Consider the following 25,488-nt stretch of genomic DNA (forward strand, 5'->3'; position numbering starts at 1 on the left):
TACAGACTTCTAGTTGCAGATTCCATACCTAAGAATAGATACCCAATCAATGCCATCCTCAGAGGTGGGCTGCGAACCACATTCATACTAGAAAGTCCTGCAAGACCGGACGACCAAAGTAGCCATCCCGATGGACCCCACTGTCCAGGGAGTGATGTTTAGCAAACATGTGCAGGGATGCCCAAGTAGCTGCCTGGCAGATATCCAGGACAGGAACTTTGCGTGTTAACGCAGTGGAAGCAGCAGTTGCTCTGGTGAATGAGGACGCAAGCCCTCAGTAGGTTGCTTTTTGGCCAAAGCATAGCACATCTTCATGCAAAGAAGTACCCATCGAGAGATGGTATGTTTTTGCACTGCTTTCCCTTTCTTCGCACCCACATATCCAACAAAGAGTTGATCGTCCACCCGGAAATCTTTAGTACGATTGAGATAGAACGCCAACGCTCTTATTGGGTCCAGGCAGTGGAGTCTCTCCTCCTCATGAGAAGGATGTGGGGGTGCGTAAAAAGTAGGCAAGGTGATGGACTGGCCTACAGAAAAGGCGTAACAACCTTAGGAAGGAAGGAAGGAAGCCTTAGTGATTAAAACCACTTTGTCAGGGTGCACAGACAAGTATGGGGGCTTTAAAGAAAGAGCTTAAAGCTCACTTACTCTGCAAGCAGAAGTGATGGCAACAAGAAAGACAGTCTTGAAAGTGAGGAGCCATAGAGGGCAATTGTGTATTGGCTCAAACGGAGTAAACATTAAGTCAGTAAGGACAAGATTGAGGTTCCACTGCGGCATGATAAATGGAGTGGGAGGAAATAAACGGGTGAGACCTTCAAGGAATTGATTAACAATAGGAGACTTAAAGAGCGAGGGCTGATCAGGTAAGCCAATAAGTACCCTTTAAGGGTGCCCAAAGCAGAGCCATGCTGGGCTAAACAATGAATGAACAAGAGAACCTCAGAAAGAAGAGCAGAGAGGGGAATCAACAGATTTGTTGGTACACCATGCCACAAATTTATGCCAATGACAGACGTACACCGTTTTGGTGGAGGGACGCCTGGCTGCCAAGATAACATCACAGACTTTGGGTGAAAGGTCAAAAGCCGACAACTGCTGCCGCTCAAACTCCATGCATGAAGGCAGAGATTGGACAGGTTCGGGTGGAGAACCATCCCCTGCTGCTGCAACAGAAGATTCGCCCTAAGAGGTAGTCTGAGTGGAGGGTCAGTGGCCATGCTCAATAGCTCTGGATACCAAACTCTCTGTGCCTGGTCCAGAGCCACCAAGATAACTTGGGCCCCCCAGTCGTTACTGATCTTCTTGAGAACTCTGGGCAGAAGTGGTATAGGCGGAAAGGTGTAAAGGAGGCTGGAGTTCCACTCGAGATGAAAAGCGTCTCCAAGCAAGTGCCGCCTTGGAAACTCCAAAGCGCAAAACAGCTGACATTGTACATTCTATGTGGAGGCGAACAGGTCTAACCAAGGCTCTCCCCACTGCTGAAAGAGACCTTGCGCCACCTCCGGATGGAGATGCCATTTGTGACCGGCTATGGGTCGACGGTTGAGTTTGTCGCCTCTGGCGTACAGAGAGCCTGCCAGAAGTTGAACACCAGGGTAATGTCCTGATGTGCCAGTCATGTCTAGAGGTGCAGCGTCTCTTGACTAAGGGTCCAGGACCATACTCCGCCCTGCTTGTTGCAGTACCACATGGCGGTAGTGTTTTCCATGAACACTTGTGCTATTTTCCCAATGAGAGAGGGAAGAAATGCTTTTAACACAAGCATGATTGCCTGGACCTCCAGAAGATTGATATGGAGCCCAGACTCCTCTGGAGACTAGAGTCCTTTAATCTCCACCTCTCCCATGTGGCTGCCCCATCCCAGAAGTGACGCGTCCACCACAATGGATAGATCTGATTGGGGAAGGGAGAGGGATCTGCAGTTGACCCAATGCCAATTCGAAAGCCACCACTGCAGGTCTTTCACAGTCCCTTCCGAGATCTGGCCATGTCGGAGAGATTTCCCTGATACTGCGCCCACTGGAACTTCAAGTCCCACTGCAGAGCCCACATATGCCATCTGGCATGTGTCACTAGTTGGCTGCAGGAGACCATGAAGCCCAGCAGCCTCAGAGTCAGTCTCACCGAAACCCAAGATAGAGGCTGAAGGATCGGAATCATAGCCTGAATATCCTGTACTCGCTTTTTGGGAGGATAGGCGCGAAACTGCACTGTGTCCAGAAGAGCTCTTATGAAAGGGAGCGTCTGAGAGGGAGTCAGGTATGACTTCGGCACATTTATAGTGAACCCCAGCGTGTGCAGGAGGTTCGCCGTTGTCTGAAGGTGAGAGATTACTTTCTGGAGCAAGTCCGCCTTCAACAACCAGTCTTCGAGGTAGGGGAAGACTGAAACCCCCAACCTACGCAGTTAAGCTGCAACCACGGGCATCACTTTGGTGAACACCCGAGGGGCGCTGGTAAGGACAAAGGGGAGCACAGTAAACTGATAGTGCCCATGACCTACCACAAATCGCAGGTAGCGTCTGTGGGCAGGCAGGATAGGAATGTGGAAATAAGTGTCCTGCAAGTCCAACGCTACCATCCAGACTCCTGGGTCTAAGGCAGACAAAGACCTGAGCCAGGGTGAGCATTTTGAATTTCTCCTTCTTGAGGAAGTAATTGAGGTCCCGAAGGTCTAGGGTAGGACGTAAACCCTTGTCCTTTTCAGCACCAGAAAGTAGCGGGAATAACAACCACGACCTACTTCTGGCACAGGGACCTTCTCTATGGCTCCCTTGGCCAAGAGAGCTGCGATTTCCTGACGGAGAAGTGCCAAATGATCCTCCGGAAGATGGCTGACTGATAGAGGCATGGCTGATGGGTCAGAGTCCAAGGGCAGGGAGTAGCCCCTTCCAGCTATTTCCAGTGGGGCAGGTGATGGCGAATCCTGCCGCCAACTGGAACGGAGTGAGGGGACGGACTAGAAGGGTTTGGAGGCTGCAGCAGGGGCAGTGGTGGCCTGGGAAGTCCTCCGGTTCCCAGTCCCACGCTTGATTCCGCGCACTCAGGGCATGTCCATAAGAGACTGTTGGACATCCCCCGAAAAACCAGAAGTACTAACCGGGCGTGGCGCCTCAAGGCCACTGTCATCGCAACCGATCTGCCAAGAGAGTCGGCTGTGTTCAGCCCACATCTGATCATGAACTTCGCCTCATCTCTCGCATCGGTGACAGCTTGAGACGACAGCACGGGGCTCCTCCTGTATCTGTGGCAGAACTTGTGCAACCGTATCCCAGAGAGAGAGGGTATAGTGGCCCAAAAGGCTTGCGGTGTTCACGAACCGCAGCGCGAGACTGGAGAAAGAAAACATCTTCTTCTCAAACTGTTCCAGCCTTTTTGATTCCCTATCCAGGGGTGCAGGACGGAATGTGCCTGAGAAACAGGAAGACTGGATGACAAGACTTTCAGGCGTGGGGTGTTGGGAAGGGAATTTAGGGTTGTTCAGGGCAGGCCGATGGCAGCGTGCGATAGTCCTGTTCACAGGAGCCCCTGTATTGGGCTTGGACCAAATACTCAAGAGGACATCAGTGAGAGCTTTAATGAATGGCAGAAGGGGGTAAGATGTGAAAGGCCCTGGCTGAAGCACCTCCATCAGAGATTTGACCTGACCTGTACAGTAGGCAACTCAAGGCTAAGGACTTCAGCCACCCTACTGACCACCATAGAATAAGTTGCTCCCTCCACCGTAGCCACGGTAGGAGGAGACAGCATGACCACGTCTGGAGAAGTGTCCAGGCCACTGGCCTCACCCAACTCCTGTGCACGGTCCAAATTAGGGTCATCCTGGTATTCAAAAGGGTCCAGGGACCGCTCTAATTCTTCCCCGAATTCGTACCCATAAGAAAAATGGTCCGAATCCAACCTGGGGTGAGTAGGCCCCATCGAAGACTGAGATGGCGTCGGCCGATGCCATTCCGACTCCGAGTCATTGGAGATGAGGATCGGGTCAGTGTCGATGGTGGGCACCACCGATGTCAGGAGCGTCTACAATCGAGCCGGGGACGGTCTCAGAGGCACGACCGGTGTCTGTGCAGATACAAGTGCAAATCCGGAGGGGACCTCGGTGGCCAGAGCCGAAGCTGCTGGCACGGAATCTAAAGGCCTCCCCCCCCCTCCCAACCGAACCCCTTGGCCCGAAGGCGCCTTATCAGTGTCAGCCTGCCCAAAAATGAGGCGCATGTCCTCATAAAACTCTTTCAATTGGGCAGGGGTCGCTCCGGATCCCGGATATTTGGGGAAGTGCAGAGTGGCCCAGAAGTAGGCTCCGAAGACTGAGGTCTCGAGCACCGACACTCCTCCAGCGTCGCATCAGCCGAGCGACTGGGTGAAGTCGAAGGGTGACGGGACCGCTTCTACTTCTTCTTCTTACCTGGGCCCAGAGACCTTCGCCTCGAGCAAGACTAGGAACTATGCGGAGTCTGGCGGCGGGCCACCATTGAGCTTGAGGGACCGCTCGCATCAGGTGAGAGGCCCAGCACTCGGAGCACGACTTCGGTTCGTGGTTGCATTCCCAAGCACCACAAACAGACCAGATGTGGATCCATTACCAACATCATGCGGAGACAGTCCTCGCACGGCTTGAAACCGGTCTTTGGGGACATCTTGACGAACCAGCGTCTATGTACTACTCCCGACGTCATCACGGCAACGACGCCAACGAAGTCCACGGAGCCTACCAACGCCACCTACTGTTGCGCAAGGGTATTGCTCGAAGAAAAAAAATAATCAAAAAATCCATTCTGACTCCTGGGGGAAATTCTAAGGTAAGGAATCTGCAACTAGAAGTCTTTATCAGATAAAATAACCACATTTAAATATCTACAGATCTGTAAATGTAAGAAGTGTTCATCAGTTGCCCATGACACTTCACACAGTTAAGAAAGTAGGCCCTGTCAAAAGCAAGTCTGATACACTGTACAGCTGCATTCAAAAAGGATGGTGACAAATTAACTAATACTTGGATCTAGCGGTGCCAAAAGCACATTTGGGAGAAAATTATTTTAACACCCCACTACAGTATAAAACCACCCACTACACAAAACCTCTTTATCTACAAGACTCATGCTGCACGCAAATTTTCATTCCAGTACTGTAAATAATACCCAGCACCCTGATATAACTCTGTAAAAAAATGTTGCCCAGAGATTTTCATTTTGATTTGTGTTTTTGGATCATTAGAGACGTAATTTAGCTTGGGTAGACATTGCTGATCCAATTTTTTTCTGGGATGTGTTGCAGTGATTGTAGGAAGCTGGCTCTGTATATACTATATCAAAATGAGATATAGTGTGCACAAAGTCCAGGGGTTCCCCAAGAGGCTTAACAAAGGCAAAAATAGATAATACTAATGCTCTATTTGTGGTAGTGTGGTCGAGCAGTTAGGTTTATCAGAAGGTAATGTTAAGCATTTGTTGTACACACACAAGCAATAAGTAAAAACACACACTCAATGACAACTCCAGGCCAATAGGTTTTTATATAGAAAAATATTCTTATGTTAATTTATTTTTAGAACCATAGGATTCATTTAGCAGGTAAGTACACTAAATGAAAGGTACTTTGCATAGTAATAGTAAGGACTTTGAATCAAATCAATAATGTACACAGTTTTCATTAAAATGGCAAAAAGCTATTTTAAAAGTGGGCGCAGTGCACTTTTCAACAGTTCCTGGGGGAGGTAAGTACAGTATCTGAGGTACGCACCACACTAATAGATGGCATAGGTAGCCCACTGTTGTGGATTCAAGGCAACCCCAAACACCCAGCACCAGCAAGACAGGGCTGGTCAGGTGCAGAGGTCAAACAGGAGCCAAAATAAAGTGGGCGTCAATGGAGACAGGGGGTACTCCGGTTTCAGTCTGCTTGCAGGTAAGTACCCGCGTTGTCGGAGGGTAGTACAGGGGGGTCTGTAGGAGTAGTGGGCCCCAAGTAAGCACAAAAACCACACCCTCAGCGGTACAGGACAGCCAGGGCAGTTTGCCAACAGGGTGTCGGGTTCTCAATAGAACTCTATGGAGGGACCCAGGGGTCACTTAGGTGCTGCAGGCAGGGCACAGGGGAGCCTCTCGGCAAGCCACTGATTGGGCAAGGGTGAGGGACGCCTGCTGGTCGTTGCTGCACCGGTGGTCGGTTTCTCACGGGCCTGGAGGCTGCAGATGCAGTGCTTCTCCAGGTGTCAGATCTGTTTGTCCCAGGCAGTCGCAGTCAGGGGGGGGTCCTCTGGATTCCCTCTGCAGGCATTGTCATAGGGGTAACATAGGTCACCCCATGGTGTACACATAGTCGCCTGGGGGTCCTCTCTGGATAGTTGGTTTCTCTGGACGTGGGCCAGGGGCGTCGGGTGCAGAGTAGTTAGACTCACACTTCTGGAGTGAGGTGAGAGTCCCTTTAAAGTTGGTTTCTTGATCTTCTTTTTGGGCAGGTCCGCTGTCCACAGGAGTTTCTTGGTTCTCGGTGATGCAGGAAGTCCCCTGGAGGCTTTTCAGGGGACGTTGTTCCTGCAGGATGCGTTGCTTCTTTTCTTGCAGCTTATCGAAGTAGGAGATGGGCGGTAGGGCTGGGGCCGAGTCAGTTGGTGTCTCCTTCACTGCTCTGCAGTTTTCTCTGCTCAGCAGTACTTCTTTCTTGAGGTCGTCAGAAATCTGAAGAGTGGAGTTCAGGGTTGCCCCTAAATACTAAATTAAGGGGTGTGTTAGGGTCAGAGGGCAATAGCCAATGGCTAATGTCCCTAAGGGTGGCTACACCCTCCTTTTGCCCACTCCCTCTGGGGAGAGGGGCACATCTCTATCCCTACTGGTCCTAATCCTCCAAAACAAGATGGAGGATTCCTCAAGGCGGGGATTACTTTAGCTTTGGTCACCCTAGGGGTGGACCTGGCTGAGGGGGTGACTCCTTGTTTTTCTCATTATCCCTCCAGATTTGTCGCCAAAAGTGGGGGCTCATCAGGGGGACGGGCATCTCCACTAGCTGGAGTGCCCTGGGGCATTGTAACACCAGGCTTGAGCCCTTGAGGCTCACTGGCGGGTGTTACAGTTCCTGCAGGGGGAGGTGTGAAGCACCTCACCCAGGACAGGCTTTGTTTCTGATCACAGAGGGCACAGAGGCACTCATCACCCCATGTGATCAGAAACTCATCTGGAAGTGGCAGGCTGGCCCAGACCGGTCAACTTTGCACTAGCAGTTGGGCTAACACACAGGGGGCTTCTCTAATATGCCCTCTGTGTGCATATTTCAATAAATCCCATACTGGCATCAGTGTGGGTTTATTGTGCTGAGAAGTTTGATACCAAACTTCCCAGTATTCAGTTTAGCCATTATGGTGCTGTGGAGTTCGTAATGACAAACTCCCGAGCCATATACTCAGTATGTCTACCCTGCACTTACAATGTCTAAGAATTGGCTTAGACACTGTAGGGGCATAGTACCCATGCAGCTATGCCCCCACCCTGTGATATAGTGCACCCTGCCTTAGGGCCGTAAGGCCTGCTAGAGGGGTGACTTACCTACACCACAGGCAGAGGTTTGTGGGCATGGCACTCTGATGGGAGTGCCATGTCAACTTAAGTCTTTCTCCCCACCAGCACATAGAAGCTGTGAGGTAGTGTGCATATGCTTAGTGAGGGGTCCCTAGGGTGGCATAATATATTCTGTAGCCATTAGGGACCTTCCCTGGCCACAGGGCCCTTGGCACAAGGGGGACGTTTTACAAGGGACTTATCTGTGTGCCAGGGCTGTGCAGATTGTGGAAACGAAGGTACAGTTTTAGGGAAAGAACACTGGTGCTGGGGTTAGCAGGGTCCCAGCACACTTCCAATCAAAGCTGGCATCAACACTAGGCAAAAGGTGGGGGGATGACCATGTCAACAGGGGCATTTTCCTGCAGTCATTATGTAATATTTCAGGAACCATGAGACCTATATACTTTATTCTGGTGTCAAAACTTAGATTTTAGGGGTCAAGTAGTCTTATAGTGACAGAAAATTCCTCAGAGGAAGAGGAGACATATACAGAAATGAAACAAATAATAATCATATTTAATCCTTTTATGTATACACCAATGTTTATGATCTGAATATGAAAAAAAATGTTTATTACTCCTCTTTTAGACACATTTTCATAGTTCACTTTGTTTCGGCAATCCCCTGTGGTACATTTGCAGAATGTTGAACACTTGAGAAAAGCATACCGACAGGGACATCGTTTTGTAGCACAGGTTTTGCAAGTACATGTCAAGTAAGCTCTGTGGGTAGAGGCTTTAGAATTTTCCTAGGTTTTAGCACCCCAACAATATCTACCCAACCAAATTCACACAGTCCTTTCTCTACATATGCATGATCCAAAACATTTACACATCTTCGAGCCAAATTGAAAGCTCTTTTAATATGTCCACACTCCGAATATGAAGTCACTTAAGACTGATCTCTTAAACTCACTGTACGGAATGTAGGAAGCTGGCCTAATGTGTGGTGAGTACCTATGATTTATCACCTTATACCAGGTCCAGGTATCCCCTTATGGGTGAAGTGTAGGCAGTGTCTAGAAGCCAGGCTCTCTAGATGTATCTGTGGATGGAAACTTTCTGGTAGAGAGACATGTTGATGGGTTGTAGTAATTCTGCACAAGTTGGCAAGGCAGTTGGGTTATACGTTTGCAGCTTCGTTCGTTTATGCCCACAGCTGACAGCTTGTTTTCCAGCAGCTACTTTATTGGTACAGCCTTGAAAAAAGCACCATGGCAGTATCATGTGAGTTGGATGTTCCAGACAAAGAAGAGCTGTCTTGAAAATAAAAATTATCAAGAGCAGTGTTGGACATGGCCCTTTTTGAAAGGTTATCCCCAAATGTTTTGCCTCTGACCTCCTGTTTTGACTGTGATGCATTTAGTTTTTTGCTGGTTTTAGGATTCTGGGCACTTTACCGCTGCTGACCAGTGCTAAAGTGCAAGTACTCCCTGTGTAAATTGTATTTGTGATTGGTGTCTCCATGATTGGCATATTTAATTTACTAATAAGTCCCTAGTAAAGTGCACTATGTGTGCCCAGGACCTGTAAACCAAATGCTGCTAGTGGGCCTGCAGCACTGATTGTGCTACCCACATGAGTAGCCCTGTAAACATGTCTCAGACCTACCACTGCATTGTTTGTTCGGGCAGTTTTAAACTGACAGTCCGACCCAGCAAGTGCACCCATCCAGGGGTGTGGAATTTATTAAAATATCTACTTGTCCAGGGGACTGGTTGCTTCTTAAATCTACTTGTCCTGTAAAAAGATCTACTTGTCCCTTTGGTGCCATGTAGTGTGGCGCCAAATTATGGCACCAATCTCATTATGTAAGAGCTCTGATAATAGCCTCTCTGATCATGCCAGGGCTACTACCATAGTAGGGCTTAAATACTTGCAGTTTCAATCACTACTGTAGCAATTTCCTTATTTTGCCACCTTTCTGCAGATCTGCATATTGGGGCTGGAGGAAGCAGTAAGCAATAGTTCCAGGGCTGGAATGCCTTTGAGTCTGCAAAACCTACTAACCTGCATGTTTTAAAGATTTTCACCAGCTTCTCTCTAATATTTTCCCATAATAAGAAAGGTTGGACATTTACTCCTGACAATGGCAGAATTAGAACTTCTTCCAGGGTTGGGAAGAAAGTGGCTGGAGGGAAAATGAACTTGCAGATGGTCAATAGATTTTCACATGAGCAAATCTACACATGAGTATTTACCCATGCTAAAATACAGTTCACAAATATTTTATAGGGGTACGACATATACCATGGGTGCACTTTTGTGACTTTCTTTAAGAATTTGGGGCCACATGTAGGTAGGTTCAGATTTGCGACCCGCAAATTGCGAGTCGCAAATCCGAATGTAGGATGGTGTCCCTGACACCATCTGTGATTCGCAAGGGCTTCGCAAATGCCCACCTCCTGAATAATCATGAGGTGGGTCGCAATTTGCGACCCCCTTGCGAATGGCGGCCCTCACAGGGATGGTGGCCTCGTGGAGACAGCAGACCACCATGTCTGTGACTGCTTTTCAATAAAGCAGTTTTTTTTTTTTTTGTAATGCACCCCGTTTTCCTTAAAGGAAAACGAGATGCATTTCAAAAATAAAAAATTAAACGTTTTCGTTTAATTTTTTCAGAGCAGGCAGTGGTCCACAGGACCACTGCCTGCTCTGAAAAAATGTTTACAGTGACATTCACAATGGGGACCCCTTCCCTTTTGCGAAAGTGTTAGCACCCATTTGAAATGGGTGCAAACTTCGATTGGTTTGCGCCCACGTTCATAAAACAATCCTACATTGCACTGCGAGTCGCAATTAGGAAGGGAACACCCCTTCCTAATTGCGAGTCGCAAACCCGTTTTGCGATTCGGTAACCAGGTTACCGAATCGTAAAACTGGGTTTGTGCATCGCAATGTGCTTTTTGCACGTCGCAAACAGCGAAAGTCGCTGTTTGCGACATGAAAAAAGCTACCTACATGTGGGTCTTGGTCCCTAGTTAGGTCTGGTGTTAACAAAGACATTTTGTTTTTATTAAACTTCTATTTCTCTCTCTTTCGGCTGGCTTTACTGTGAGTGATCGCATTCTGCTCTTCCACAAGGAGCATATTGGCACACAAAGTAGTTTTGTTCAGTGTTAGGAACTACAGTGGCAATCAGTGACGTAACGAAACTGGAGGGTGCCCCATTGCAAAGAACATGGAAGAGCCCCCTCTCCAGACTCACTCAGGGCAGGGGCCCCCTGGAGGGCGGCTGCGGGGGCTTTGTTATGCCACTGGTGGCAATGTGTGCTTTTAGAGTTCAAAAATGTTTCTGGGGGTTTTTGCCAGTGTTTATTACAAGGTTGAGGGCCTGGTAGCTCCCACAACAATAAAGTGTTACAAAAGCAATGTCAAAACAAGACACGCATTGATGAAACTAAAAGGCTTATACAAATATGTCAGATCAGTTGGCTTTGTCAGTGTTTGTTTATTTTCATGCTTCCCATAATCGTGTTGAAAATGGTTACACTGATTTTCCATCAGAAATATTTTTGGGAAATACTAGCATGCATCAAAACATTTTACTAAATGACACTTCATTTGCATCTAATCAGAGAGCATTCTGGGAGCATTATACTTAGCCTTATAGCCTAAACTTTTCAAACGTGTATACACGTTTTTTTTTTTTGTACTGGAACCAACGTCAGTAGTGAAGTGTGACCTTAAAACATTTATTTACAGCACTCATCCTAATAATGAAGGCTTTCAAATAATGAACTATAAATACAAGTTCGAACAGCATTATCTTTTGGAAACACATTACCTCAACTGCAGAGAGTTCCACTTTCTGTAAACAGGCAGGCAAAGGGTTTGTGCTGCAGAGGGTTGGGCCTACTTGTCCCAAGGACAAAGTAAACATAAAAACTTGTTGCCCTTGACCCCAAACAAGATGTCCCGGGTGTCGGGCGATAGGAATTCCACAACCCTGCCATCTATAAGGCCCAAACCTTCCCTTTTTACTACATGTAAGTCACCATTAAGGTAGGCCCAAAGCAGCCCCATGGACAGGGTGCAGTATATTTAAAAGGTAGGATAGGACATGTACTGTGTGTTTTGCATGTGCTGGTAATGAAATAATGCTAAATTCGGGTTTCACTATTCTAACGTATATCTCTTCCATAGGGTAACATGGGGATGCACTTGAAATATATTTTGAGTGTAATTTCCCATTGGGAGCGGAAAGCGATAGGGAGTTTGGGGTCTCTGAACTCACAATTTAAAAATACAGCTTTTGGTGAAGTTGGTTTTTGAATTGTATGTTTGAAAACAGCACTTTCAGAAAGCAGGCATTTTCTCACTTTACCATTCTGTGCCTGTGTCTGTGGAATACATGTCTGGGTCAGGATGACAGTTGGGCTGTTTGTGAATTCACTCTAAACAGTCACACAAAGGGAGTGAGGTGTACCCTGCATATCCTGATGGGTCTTCCTGAGCTAGAGTGGAGGGAGGAGCTGACACTTGCACCTGAACAGGGCTGTATCTGTCCTTACACAAAACAATCTCCAAACCCCTGGAGAGTGCTTGGGGTCAGGGCAGGGGAAAGGCAAGGTCTTGTGCACTACAAAGACTTTTCTTTGAAGTCTGCCTACTTCAAAGACAGAAATGGGTATAAGTACTGGACCTCTGACCCTCAAAGTTAGAATCTTTCTGGATTGAGGATATTCTGCCAGGAAGAACAGCTAGATGCTGCAGGAGAGGCTGCCACTCTGCCCGTTGCTTTGCTGTGTTGGCCTGCTGCTTCTCTCCTGGGAGTGAAAAGACTGGAATTTGCTTTCTAGATCCTGCTTTCAAAGGTTCTCCAAGGGCTTAAACTGAGCTTGCCTCCTGTTGAGAAGTCCCAGGGGCAGCAAAGACTTCATCTGTCAGAACCTGGGCTTTCTTGCTGACAGTCCTGACCTACCAAGTGGTGCCAAATCTAGCATCTGGGTTCTTGGAAGTGAGTTCTGGTGCAACCAAGAAGACACCAGGTACAACGACTCTAGAGCGGCTTCCGAACTGGCACCGCTGCCCGACTCCACGCAGCTGCCTGCACTGCAGCCATGGTCCCCACTGAGTGCAACGACCGCCACAGAGCGAGTCCAGAGCACCGTGTCACAGACGTTCGTGGCAACCCACTCCGTGCAGCACCTGTGGCCCATGGTGTGATTGCGACACATCAGAGTTGATGCCTTGTGTCTTAACCTGCCAAATTCATCAACCCCACTTTGTTGTAAAAAAAGTGATGCCTCACCACAGATGCTACACCACCGCCTCCCCTGCCACTGTAAGGAACAGATGCCTCACCTCCCCTGCCTTGCAATAAGGAACCAATGTCTCACCTCCCTCATGGCAGTAAGGCACTGAATCCACACCTCACCGCCACGACTCCGTGCAACATCTTGGTTTCCTCATAATTTACCAAAGGTACTGTACCCAGGTGCCGTGCAACTCCGTGACCAGCCAGCAATCCCTTGTGAGTGGCATCGAACTTTTGGGAACGACTCCATCAAGACGCAATGACAGCCCCAGTTGGCGCTTCTGAGTTTCTAAGCGCTTCACTAAGATTTAATCTTTGAAACTTTGTGTCCTTGCTTGCGTATGTTGGATTTTTGTTGTTTTTATCTTGTTTTACTCAGATACATACTGGCTATTTTTCCAAACTGGTGTGGAGTACTTTTGTGATGTTTTCACTGTGTTACTGTGTGTTTGTACAAATACTTTACACATTGCCTCTGAGATAAGCCTGACTGCTTGAGCCAAACTATCAAGGGTGTGAGCAGGGTTATCGTAGCTGTGTGGCTCCCTTACCCTGACTAGAGTGAGGGTACTTACATGGAAAGGGTGCAAATCACTGCCAGCTAGAGACCCGATTTCTAACAAGCAGCAATTGCAAATAATTTCCTGGTAAAGTGACTTGGAAGTGGTGTGGTGTCTGATTCACATGATGTTACAACATGGGCTGCTAACAAGTTCCTGCTGCGTACTTTGGCATTATAACTTGTTGATACACCAATCCTATTAATTGAAGTGATTAGCTGTCTACTTTGCACTTGTTGTAGATTGCTTGGGCAGTACCATCATGTGTGGTAGAGTTTTCATTTTGCTGTGCTGTAATTCATAAAACATGATTTAGAAAAGACAGTACATTTGCACAACATAAGCCTGTCAGTTCATAGGATTGGTCTTCCACTTCTTCGCTTATATCTTCAAAGCCATCATTAATATTGTTGGTTTCAGTTCCGAAGTCAAGAACTTTGGTTTGCAACAGTTTTGTTTTGCTGATATTGAAATACGACGAAAAAAAAAGGTTATGTGAAAATCAAGCATTCTTGTTGGCTTCCATGATTTGTGGAGCTCTAGGGCATCACAAAATGTTTAATGAAGTCCAAAATCTAAATCTTTTAGGATGTTTCTTAAAACGGTTCCTGCTGATTTGACTGCATCCTGTGATCTTATTTTGGCAGCAAGAACTTCAGGAGTCAAATCAGCTGAGAACACCATAAGTGACCTATTCTTTTTGTTAGACCAACAAAAACGAATACTGTCATTGTACATTCTCACTAGAGAAATCTAAAAATCATAATTTCATTATGAGTCAACAGAGTTTCATCCATGTTGACCATTATTTCTCTGATCTCACCGAATGTGAACCCGTAACCAGTACTCAAGAGTAGCTTTAAAACTTAATTTGCTTTTTCCAAGAGGCTGGTGGGTACAATGCTACTGGTAGCTCATTGTACATTCATATTTTTGAATGTATGCCCACATGAAGTTCGGGTGGGCATACAAATCCGCTGCAAATACATTCACCTCGCTGTTTAGATTAGCTATCCAACTGAGAACTTCATCTTGGAAGAAACTAGCTGCAGATAAAAACATGTTTGCCCTTTGAGACTCACATACACTGTACTTTGTTCTTTCTTGAATCTCTTTGGCCCTTGTTTTGGCTAAACCACAGATAACACATTGAAGATCCTGTGCTTGCTCATCAGTTGTTGGAAGTGAACAAGGGGCAGCAATCCATCTTCTAAGTGGAGGGGCAGTGGGTTTGGTTGTTGTCGCTTTCTCAGAAGACTCAGATTCTTATTGTGATTCACTGGTTTCTGCTATTTTTTGACAATTTTGTTCCAGGTTTTTTACAATTGTAAACAAGTTGAGGCACTTGTTACAATGATCAAATACTTCACCCATCAGGTTCAAACTTTTGTGAACTTCATCTAGCCGTATTTCTGCAGCATCTTGAACTCTTCTGTCCAGATGCAGTTGATGTTAGATTTTCTTATGGATTTGTTTGGCATTGTCACATTTTTCTTTATTGATGGAGTCCTCAGATTTTGTAGTTCGCAACACTGTCAGAAGGCAAAGACCTTCTGCTACCACCTGCTTCGCTCATGTTTACATATTTGAATCAATAGAAAACCTGAAACAAAAACAATATTAAAATAAATTACCAATATGATGGCTAAAACACATCAATATAGACCTGCCATTTTTAAAAATGGAGGAAAGGTTGCTCGGAGGAGTTATTTTCTGTCTCTATAAGACTACTTGACCCTCAAAACCTATGTTTTGACACCAAAACCAAGTAAATAGGTATTATGGTTCCTGAAACATTACACCATCAATGCAACATATCTGCCATTTTTAACAATAGCGTCCAGGGGAAAAAAAAACAACAAAAAAAAACACCATACCGGATTAGCAATGTCTACCCAAGCTAAATTACTTCTCTAATGATACAAAAACACAAATCAAAAATGAAAATCTCTAGACAACATTTTTGTTTTTTGTTTGTTTTACAGAGCTATTTCAAGGGGCCAGGACTAAAAGCTGTAGAAAGCAGTTTTTTTTTTTTAACTTGGCTCAAAAGAACTCAAATATGCCATGCGATCTGGGGGGGGGGGGGTCTAGTGATTCCAGCTGAGGTCAAAATAAGTTTGGTTTCCGAACCTCCCCCTGACTCTGCCCAGATGAGGGAGAAGCAGGTGGCTCATAAAGATGGGTGCACGTTAATGTTTCTCCTTTAGTAACACCAGTAAACTGGCAAAAAGAATGCACTAGACGGACCCACTCAAACCTGCAAATACAAGCAGAACTTGTTGCACCATGAACGTGGCTGAACCTTAATAAGGGGAAACTGTTGAGTTATGGACTGCCTCAAATCGGCCCCATCTGTTTGACTGCGGCTGCACGAGATGGCAGCTTGCATACCTCCAACCCCTTTTCACCTTGAGTAAGCTGGTGTGTTGAGGACCCGTGCGACAGAGGAGGAGAGCGGGTTCCATTACCATTGAGGAGACTGTGCGGAGAGGTGATCAGATGTTTAAAACAAAAAACTGTGAGACTTCAAATAAATAGAAGGACCACAATTTTACATCATCCAAGGGGCACAGAATGACAGTGCTTATTCACATAATAACACACATTAAGTACTAAGGAAATAAAATGCATTTTTAAGCCCAGCATTTTATCTAGTTATTAAGTTTCTTTCTGATAACTGCTGCTAACTAGTGTTGTGTTGGAACACATAAAAGCTACTCACTATTTTCATTTGGCCCTCTTTGAAAACCGGGACACAAACTTATTTACTGAAATCTGCCAGGACAACAGGTGAAAAACCAGGACTGTCCCGGCCAATCTGCCTACAGTGTGGTCAACTTGCTCTACATCACACATGAGGGGCGCAAGTCCATACTGCACTGAACAAGGCATCTTCCTACACCTGGTGCTGCTGGCCCAGTGCTAAATTTAAGTAGGTGGTGAGGCCAGGCCTGGTTTGCTGACTGTGTGGTGACGTGCTTCTCCGCTTTTGTGAGACTGGGACGGAGTTCTCATCCTGGGCCCTGGTCCCTGCATTACATTGACTGGAGACTTGTGCTGCGAGGGTCTCCTGGCAAACCTTCAAGAAGATGAGTCACAAATAGAGGCACAGAAACTTGCAAGAGTGAAGCAAATACCTCTTTATGAATGTTAAATATAGAACCGAGAGCCCCTTGGGCCTGAGCACTGGTGTAGTACCTGAGGGCTAGCCCCCTCCAATGATAAGTAACTGTTAAGAAGCACAACGAAACACTGGAAACAAACAGCTAATCCAAGCTTGATAATCCACAACACGGGAAACAAGTACCTGCACGCTCTTGTTCAATCGAAGCACTTACGGCATACCCCATGGGCAAGTCGGACAGATCACAATTTATGCTCAACTTTGACCCAACCCTAAAAATCAACCAGAGGACGAGATGGTGGGAGTCACCTGACAGACTTGACACTATGCCAGAAGATTATCATCGCTGCACTATACTATGAAATATGCAACAAAACCTCTGTATCATTGACTTGAGAATAGCAGCATTATCTTACAGAATGGATCACATGACGGAAAGACTTATCAAACATGCATCTAGGATAAATACAGCAGGCCGAAGGCTCTTGGACATCAGAGACGATGTTATTAAAGGTACACAGTGAACATGAGAAATACATAGTAGCAATCAAAGCCAAAAATGAAGATAGAGATCGCACAACAATAATATCAGAATAGCGGGAGCACCCAAATCTTGTTCGACTGGAAACTTCTGGGAAGAGAGACTTTCTCTGTTATCATTGTGGGATAACGTGTGCACCCTTCCCTGGTAAGAGACTAATTCTGGGAACTAAGCCCAGACCTATCATATACAGTCTTTTAAATACAGAGATGGTGAAGCAGCATTGAGAAAAACATGAGAATGGTGCTCCTTCAGCTATTTTAGGCCAGACATGTCTCTGTTCCTGGATTACACACTTTAAGTACAGGAATCTAGACATTTCTTACTGGTAAAGAAAAAACCTAAGGACATGAAAATGAAGCAGCGCACCTAGCCCCATTTATGACCGTTCCATCTGACATTCCGTTTGGAGGTGGTGCTGAGGTGTCACAGCCTCACACAAAAAGCGGCAGAAGAGCAGAACCCTCAGAATATGTAGTTCCCTACTGGCACATGACAGCAATACTTGCCCATTGGGTCCACAACTTCTGCAGTGGGCTCTCTAAGAGCAGAACACACCATTCTTCCCGGGCCAGAGGTGGTCCAGCAGGGGTGGCTATTGGAACCGAGGCTCCAGCATAGGGTAGGGTACCCCACATGAGACTGCAGGCTGCTGAAACATCAAAGGCTCTCACACCGTCAATGGCCACAATCCCTTCAGCTTCAACCTTCAGGTCCTGAACCAATGTAGTCAACTAGCTATTAAACATGCACACTGGATAGCACAGTGAGGTCAGTTGTAAAGAAATGGCTCCCTGTTGCAGTTACCCCCCACTTTTTGCCTGATACTGATGCTGACTTGACTGAGAAGTGTGCTGGGACCCTGCTAACCAGGCCCCAGCACCAGTGTTCTTTCCCTAACCTGTACTTTTGATTCCACAATTGGCACACCCTGGCATCCAGATAAGTCCCTTGTAACTGGTACCTCTGGTACCAAGGGCCCTGATGCCAGGGAAGGTCTCTAAGGGCTGCAGCATGTATTATGCCACCCTAGAGACCCCTCACCCAGCACAGACACACTACTTACCAGCTTGTGTGTGCTAGTGAGAACAAAATGAGTAAGTCGACATGGCACTCCCCTCAGGGTGCCATGCCAGCCTCTCACTGCCTATGCAGTATAGGTAAGACACCCCTCTAGCAGGCCTTACAGCCCTAAGGCAGGGTGCACTATACCATAGGTGAGGGTACCAGTGCATGACCACTGTGCCCCTACAGTGTCTAAGCAAAACCTTAGACATTGTAAGTGCAGGGTAGCCATAAGAGTATATGGTCTGGGAGTCTGTTTTACACGAACTCCACAGCACCATAATGGCTACACTGAAAACTGGGAAGTTTGGTACCAAACTTCTCAGCACAATAAATGCACACTGATGCCAGTGTACATTTTATTGTAAAATACACCACAGAGGGCACCTTAGAGGTGCCCCCTGAAACTTAACCGACTATCTGTGTAGGCTGACTGGTTCCAGCAGCCTGCCACACTAGAGACATGTTGCTGGCCCCATGGGGAGAGTGCCTTTGTCACTCTGAGGCCAGTAACAAAGCCTGCACTGGGTGGAGATGCTAACACCTCCCCCAGGCAGGAGCTGTAACACCTGGCGGTGAGCCTCAAAGGCTCACCCCTTTGTCACAGCACCGCAGGACACTCCAGCTAGTGGAGTTGCCCGCCCCCTCCGGCCCCGGCCCCCACTTTTGGCGGCAAGGCCGGAGAAAATAACGAGAATAACAAGGAGGAGTCACTGGCCAGTCAGGACAGCCCCTAAGGTGTCCTTAGCTGAGGTGACTCTAACTTTTAGAAATCCTCCATCTTGCAGATGGAGGATTCCCCCAATAGGATTAGGGATGTGACCCCCTCCCCTTGGGAGGAGGCACAAAGAGGGTGTACTCACCCTCAGGGCTAGTAGCCATTGGCTACTAACCCCCCAGACCTAAACACGCCCTTAAATTTAGTATTTAAGGGCTCTCCCTGAACCTAGAAACTAGATTCCTGCAACAACAAGAAGAAGGACTGCCTAGCTGAAAACCCCTGCAGAGGAAGACCAGAAGACAACAACTGCCTTGGCTCCAGAAACTCACCGGCCTGTCTCCTGCCTTCCAAAGAACTCTGCTCCAGCGACGCCTTCCAAAGGGACCAGCGACCTCTGCATCCTCTGAGGACTGCCCTGCTTCGACGACGACAAGAAACTCCCGAGGACAGCGGACCTGCTCCAAAAAGACTGCAACTTTATCCAAAGGAGCAGCTTTAAAGAACCCTGCAATCTCCCCGCAAGAAGCGTGAGACTTGCAACACTGCACCCGGCGACCCCGACTCGGCTGGTGGAGAACCAACACCTCAGGGAGGACCCCCGGACTACTCTACGACTGTGAGTACCAAAACCTGTCCCCCCTGAGCCCCCACAGCGCCGCCTGCAGAGGGAATCCCGAGGCTTCCCCTGACCGCGACTCTCTGAAACCTAAGTCCTGATGCCTGGAAAAGACCCTGCACCCGCAGCCCCCAGGACCTGAAGGACCGGACTTTCACTGCAGAAGTGACCCCCAGGAGTCCCTCTCCCTTGCCCAAGTGGAGGTTTCCCCGAGGAAGCCCCCCCTTGCCTGCCTGCAGCGCTGAAGAGATCCCTTGATCTCTCATTGACTTCCATTGCGAACCCGACGCTTGTTCTAACACTGCACCCGGCCGCCCCCGCGCCGCTGAGGGTGAAATTTCTGTGTGGGCTTGTGTCCCCCCCGGTGCCCTACAAAACCCCCCTGGTCTGCCCCCCGAGGACGCGGGTACTTACCTGCTGGCAGACTGGAACCGGGGCACCCCCTTCTCTCCATTGGAGCCTATGCGTTTTGGGCACCACTTTGAACTCTGCACCTGACCGGCCCTGAGCTGCTGGTGTGGTAACTTTGGGGTTGCTCTGAACCCCCAACGGTGGGCTACCTTGGACCAAGAACTGAACCCTGTAAGTGTCTTACTTACCTGGTAAAACTAACAAAAACTTACCTCCCCCAGGAACTGTGAAAATTGCACTAAGTGTCCACTTTTAAAATAGCTATTTGTGAATAACTTGAAAAGTATACATGCAATTGAAATGATTCAAAGTTCCTAATGTACTTACCTGCAATACCTTTCAAACAAGATATTACATGTTAAATTTGAACCTGTGGTTCTTAAAATAAACTAAGAAAAGATATTTTTCTATAACAAAACCTATTGGCTGGATTTGTCTCTGAGTGTGTGTACCTCATTTATTGTCTATGTGTATGTACAACAAATGCTTAACACTACTCCTTGGATAAGCCTACTGCTCGACCACACTACCACAAAATAGAGCATTAGTATTATCTCTTTTTACCACTATTTTACCTCTAAGGGGAACCCTTGGACTCTGTGCATGCTATTCCTTACTTTGAAATAGCACATACAGAGCCAACTTCCTACATCAGTGTTCTGTAGAGGCTTACATGACTGCAGATGGTGGTTCCATTTGGAGGCACGCTTCTTTGCTTGCTTCCTTTCTGCTTCATCCCCACCCTAAGAGGTGAGGGATTTGCTACCCCCCTCACTGGAAAGTGAGACAGGTTCTGAGACCAGGGGAAGCATTGGGCCTTATTGGGTCACTCAGTCAGGAGACTTGCACCAACGGACTGCCAGAGGTCATCAGTAGTTGTAGGAAGTTGGCTCTATATACTATTTCAAAGTAAGAAATAGTGTACACAGAGTCCAAGGGTTCCCCTTAGAGGTAAGCTAGTGGCAAAAAGAGATAATTCTAATGCTCTATTTTGTGGTAGTGTGGTCGAGCAGTAGGCTTATCAGAGGGTAGTGTTAAGCATTTGTTGTACACACACAGGCAATAAATGAGGAACACACACTCAAAGAGTTACTCCAGGCAACTAGGTTTTTATATAGAAAAAAAAAATATATATATATATATATATATATATTTTTTAAGAACCACAGGTTCAAGATTTAGAAGTAATACTTCAAATGAAAGGTATTTCACTCAGGTATTCTAGGAACTTTGAATAATCACAATAGCATGTACAGTTATTTTTTTTTTTTAAAGTGGACACTGTGCAAAAATCAACAGTTCCTGGGGGAAGTAAGTAATTGTTAAGTTCACAGGTAAGTAAAACACTTACAGGGTTCAAAGTTGGGTCCAGGGTAGCCCACCGTTGGGTGTTCAAGGCAACCCCAAAGTTACCACACCAGCAGCTCAGCGCCGGTCAGGTGCAGAGGTCAAAGACGTGCCCAAAACACATAGGCTTCAATGGAGAACAGGGGTGCCCCAGTTCCAGTCTGCCAGCAGGTAAGTACCCGCGTCCTCGGGGGCAGACCAGGGGGGTTTTGTAGGGCCCCGGGGGTGGGGGGGGTTGGGGGGGGGGGGGGGGGGGGAATGACACAAAAAGGCACAGAAGGTACACCCTCAGCGGCACAGGGGCGGCCGGATGCAGAGTGCAAACAGGTGTCGGGTTTTGTACTGAAAGCAATGGGGAGACCCGGGGGTCTCTTCAATGATGCAGGCAGGCACGGGGGGCTCCTCTGGGTAGCCACCACCTGGGCTAGGCAGAGGGTCGCCTGGGGGTCACTCCTGAACTGGAGTTCGGTTCCTTCAGGTCCTGGGGGCTGCAGGTGCAGTGTTAGTTTCTGACGTCTGGTCCCTTGTTACAGGCATTCGCGGTCAGGGTTTCAGAGGATTTCCTCTGCAGGCATCGCTGTAGGGGTTCAGGGGGGTCGTCTCTGGCTACTCACGGGCTCGCAGTCACCGGGGAGTCCTCCCTGTAGTGTTGGTTTTCCGCAGGTCGAGCCGGGGGCGTCGGGTGCAGAGTGGAAAGTCTCACGCTTCCGGCAGGAAACGTGAAGTCCTTAGAGTTGTTTCTTTGTTGCAAGTAAGTTGCAGATTGTTGAACAGGGCCGCTGTTCACATGAGTTTCTTGGTCCTTGGTTGCAGGGCAGTCCTCTGAGGCTTCAGAGGTCGCTGGTCCCTGTTGGATGCGTCGCTGTTGCAGTTTTCTTCGAAGTTGGGAGACAGGCCGGTAGGGCTGGGGCCAAAGCAGTTGTCGTCTCCGTCTTCACTGCAGGGCTTCAGGTCAGCAGTCCTTCTTCTGGTTAAGGTTGCAGGAATCTAGTTTCCTAGGTTCTGGCGGCCCCTAAATACTGAATTTAGGGGCGTGTTTAGACCTGGGAGGGCAGTAGCCAATGGCTACTGTCCTTGAGGGTGGCTACACCCTCTTTGCGCCTCCTCCCTGAGGGGAGGGGGGCACATCCCTAATCCTACTGGGGGAATCCTCCATCCACAAGGAGGATTTCTAAAGTAAGGGTCACCTCAGCTCAGGATCCCTTAGGGGCTGTCCTGACTGGTGGGTGACTCCTCCTTGTTTTCCTCATTATCTCCTCCAGCCATGCTGCCAAAAGCGGGGGCAGTGGCCGGAGGGGCGGGCATCTCCACTAGCTGTGATGTCGTGTGGCGCTGTAACAAAGGGGGTGACCCTTTGAGGCTCACCGCCAGGTGTTACAGTTCCTGCAGGGGGAGGTGAGAAGCACCTCCACCCAGTACAGGCTTTGTTCCTGGCCACAGAGTGACAAAGGCACTCTCCCCATGTGGCCAGCAACATGTCTGGTAGGCTGGCAGAAACTAGTCAGCCTACACTGGAAGTCGGGTATGTTTTTAGGGGGCATCTCTAAGATGCCCTCTGGGTGTATTTTACAATAAATGGCACACTGGCATCAGTGTGCATTTATTGTGCTGAGAAGGTTGATACCAAACTTCCCAGTTTTCAGTGTAGCCATTATGGTGCTCTGGAGTTCGTGTTTGACAGACTCCCAGACCATATACTCTTATGGCTACCCTGCACTTACAATGTCTAAGGTTTGGCTTAGACACTGTAGGGGCATAGTGCTCATGTACATATGCCCTCAACTGTGGTACAGTGCACCCTGCCTTAGGGCTGTAAGGCCTGCTAGAGGGGTGACTTACCTATGCCACAGGCAGTGTGAGGTTGGCATGGCACTCCGAGGGGAGTGCCATGACGACTTAGTCATTTTCTCCCCACCAGCACACACAAGCTGTGAAGCAGTGTGCATGTACTGAGTGAGGAGTCCCTAGGGTGGCATAAGACATGCTGCAGCCCTTAGAAAGCTTCCCTGGCATCAGGGCCCTTGGTACCAGGGGTGGCAGTTACAAGGGACTTACCTGGGTGCCAATTGTGGAGACAAAGGTACAGTTTATGGAAAGAACACTGGTGCTGGGTCCTGGTTAGCAGGGTCCCAGCACACTTTCAAATCATAACTTAGCATCAGCAAAGGCAAAACGTCCGGGGGTAACCATGCCAAGGAGGCATTTCCTTACAGTAGTGATATCTTTTTAGACCAAAAGCTATGCTGGGCACTCAACGTGAACCCTTTGATGGAAATACTGAGACTTATCGGGTTACAACCTACCCTTTACTATTTTGCGTGGAATGATAATATATGAAATGACCCCACTCATCAAGCTTCTGTACACCCATAAAAATTTCCCTTATGAGATTCCTCATCATTTGTAGGATAGACTGCATTCAATTACATATGCATTCCCAGAGACTTGACAAACAGGCAAGTACTGCATCTGACAAATGTCCTTGATCAGTGTAAGGGGTTGAGAAGATCCCACTTTTTGCTTTGGATCTGCTTGAAGAAGTACAGTTTAAAGAAACTCACTAAAGTGGGACTGTCGTAAAAATCTCTCTCCCATATGACAAAAGTAGTTCCAGACTGAACAAAGCGCTTCTCTGGAGTGGGTGGGGGTGCAAGCTGGGGAGAGACATACCACTACGGCATGGCAAATAGTTACTTCACCCAATCAAATTGACAGCATTCGATATGTGGAACAATACTAGAACCTACAAGTTCGGCAACTTATGGGCAGAGCATCAAATGACATAATTTAGTACACTGAAGACAGAATATGATCTTCAAAGACCACATTCTAAAAATAGACAACTGAGACAATGATCTTGAGGCCCACTGAAGTCACAATTGACCTCACTGAGTACAAATGCCTGCCCCCCCCCCACCCCGACAACCCCCTCTACCCCAAAGAATCTAAACTGGTAGTTGACAGCCTAGTCAAAGTCAGTATTGCAAGACTTTGTGCATATTGGTATCTAATCCTCTAGAACTATTGTAAACCCTGAGGACCGAATGGGAAGGGATCTGGCACCACTGGAGGATGTTAACTGGAGGGATGCCCAGAGAGCACCTCAAGAGATAGCTATGGCATTAAGATTGAGCATGATGCAAGTTCACTACCTACATTCCGATCAGCAGTAAGGTATGTTGCCACCATTTTCGTTCAGCTTCAGAAAAAGCTTCCTCCTTCTCCATAGGAGGAACCATTTGTGTTTTTTTATGGATCCTTGCACTTCCCATTGGTGACATGCTTCCACATAGGGTCAGACCCTGCTCCCTATAAACCAGCGTGGGTTCGACCATAACCTTTAATAAATATTTTATTTCCGACATGGATCCTACAGATTAAAAATACCTCAAGGACACCCTAAAGTCCCTTTTTATTGGGTGCCTATGGTAGGATTACAAACTATTATTCTGGTGTATACAGGGGGTGGGTGTTACTGCCCCTGCACCTTAGGTTTTTGCCAACATATTTCAACCCTTCTAAATTACCTTAAAAAGGTCACAGACGTTCATCAGGCCTACAATTCTCAATGGCCAGTGATTGTTAGCTGTAACTTTCTACTGTCCTTATAGTGGAGTATTTTCTGTCATCAGTCGTACGTCACACACTGGACATATGTGTAACATGTGAGTCATGAGGACGGCTTATTTGCCTGTTCCCCGGTTAGAAGGGAATACATTAATGCTATAACATTAATACCATATATGGGCTGATGAGGAACATCCCTGATGTCTCATATACACCAGGGGTTTGTTCCACTGTTGTGCCTATATTTAACCGCCGTTTCACCTGAGACAGGCATGGGTGAAGCAGTGGTGAGTATAGGCATATCAGCAGCACAAGACCCTTGGTATGAGTGAGACAACAGGAATGTGCCCGATCAGCCTGTATATGATGTTAATGTACACCTGTTAGGGCATTAATACATTCCCTTTCTCAGCTACTTACAATATTCTAAGCACTGCCTGGAATATGGTTGAGCCCACCCTGGTTTATAGAGACCAGGGTGGGACCCAGTGATGAAGCATGACACCAACAGGGTGTGTGAGGGTCCATAAAAAAAAAGAAAAAAAAAGAAAAGAAAAACACGGATGACTCTCCGTATGGAGGAGGAAGCTTTTTCTGAAGCTCAGCAAAAATAGTGGTAGGACACTTTAAACACTTTAAACACTTTAAAGTTTAAAGAGTTATAGACAGGAGGCAGTAGCCCTGTGAGGTCGGTTCCCTGCGATCTAAAAAAA

At 47.4% G+C, this 25,488-nt stretch overlaps 1 protein-coding gene across 4 annotated transcripts in view; it reads right to left on the reverse strand.

The window, feature by feature from the left end:
• Positions 1–25,488, reverse strand: part of MED15 (mediator complex subunit 15) — a 411,818-nt gene that overhangs the window by 124,529 nt on the left and 261,801 nt on the right. The window lies entirely within an intron of this gene.

The sequence above is a fragment of the Pleurodeles waltl genome, chromosome 11 (genome assembly GCF_031143425.1).
Source record: "Pleurodeles waltl isolate 20211129_DDA chromosome 11, aPleWal1.hap1.20221129, whole genome shotgun sequence".
NCBI lineage: Eukaryota > Metazoa > Chordata > Amphibia > Caudata > Salamandridae > Pleurodeles > Pleurodeles waltl.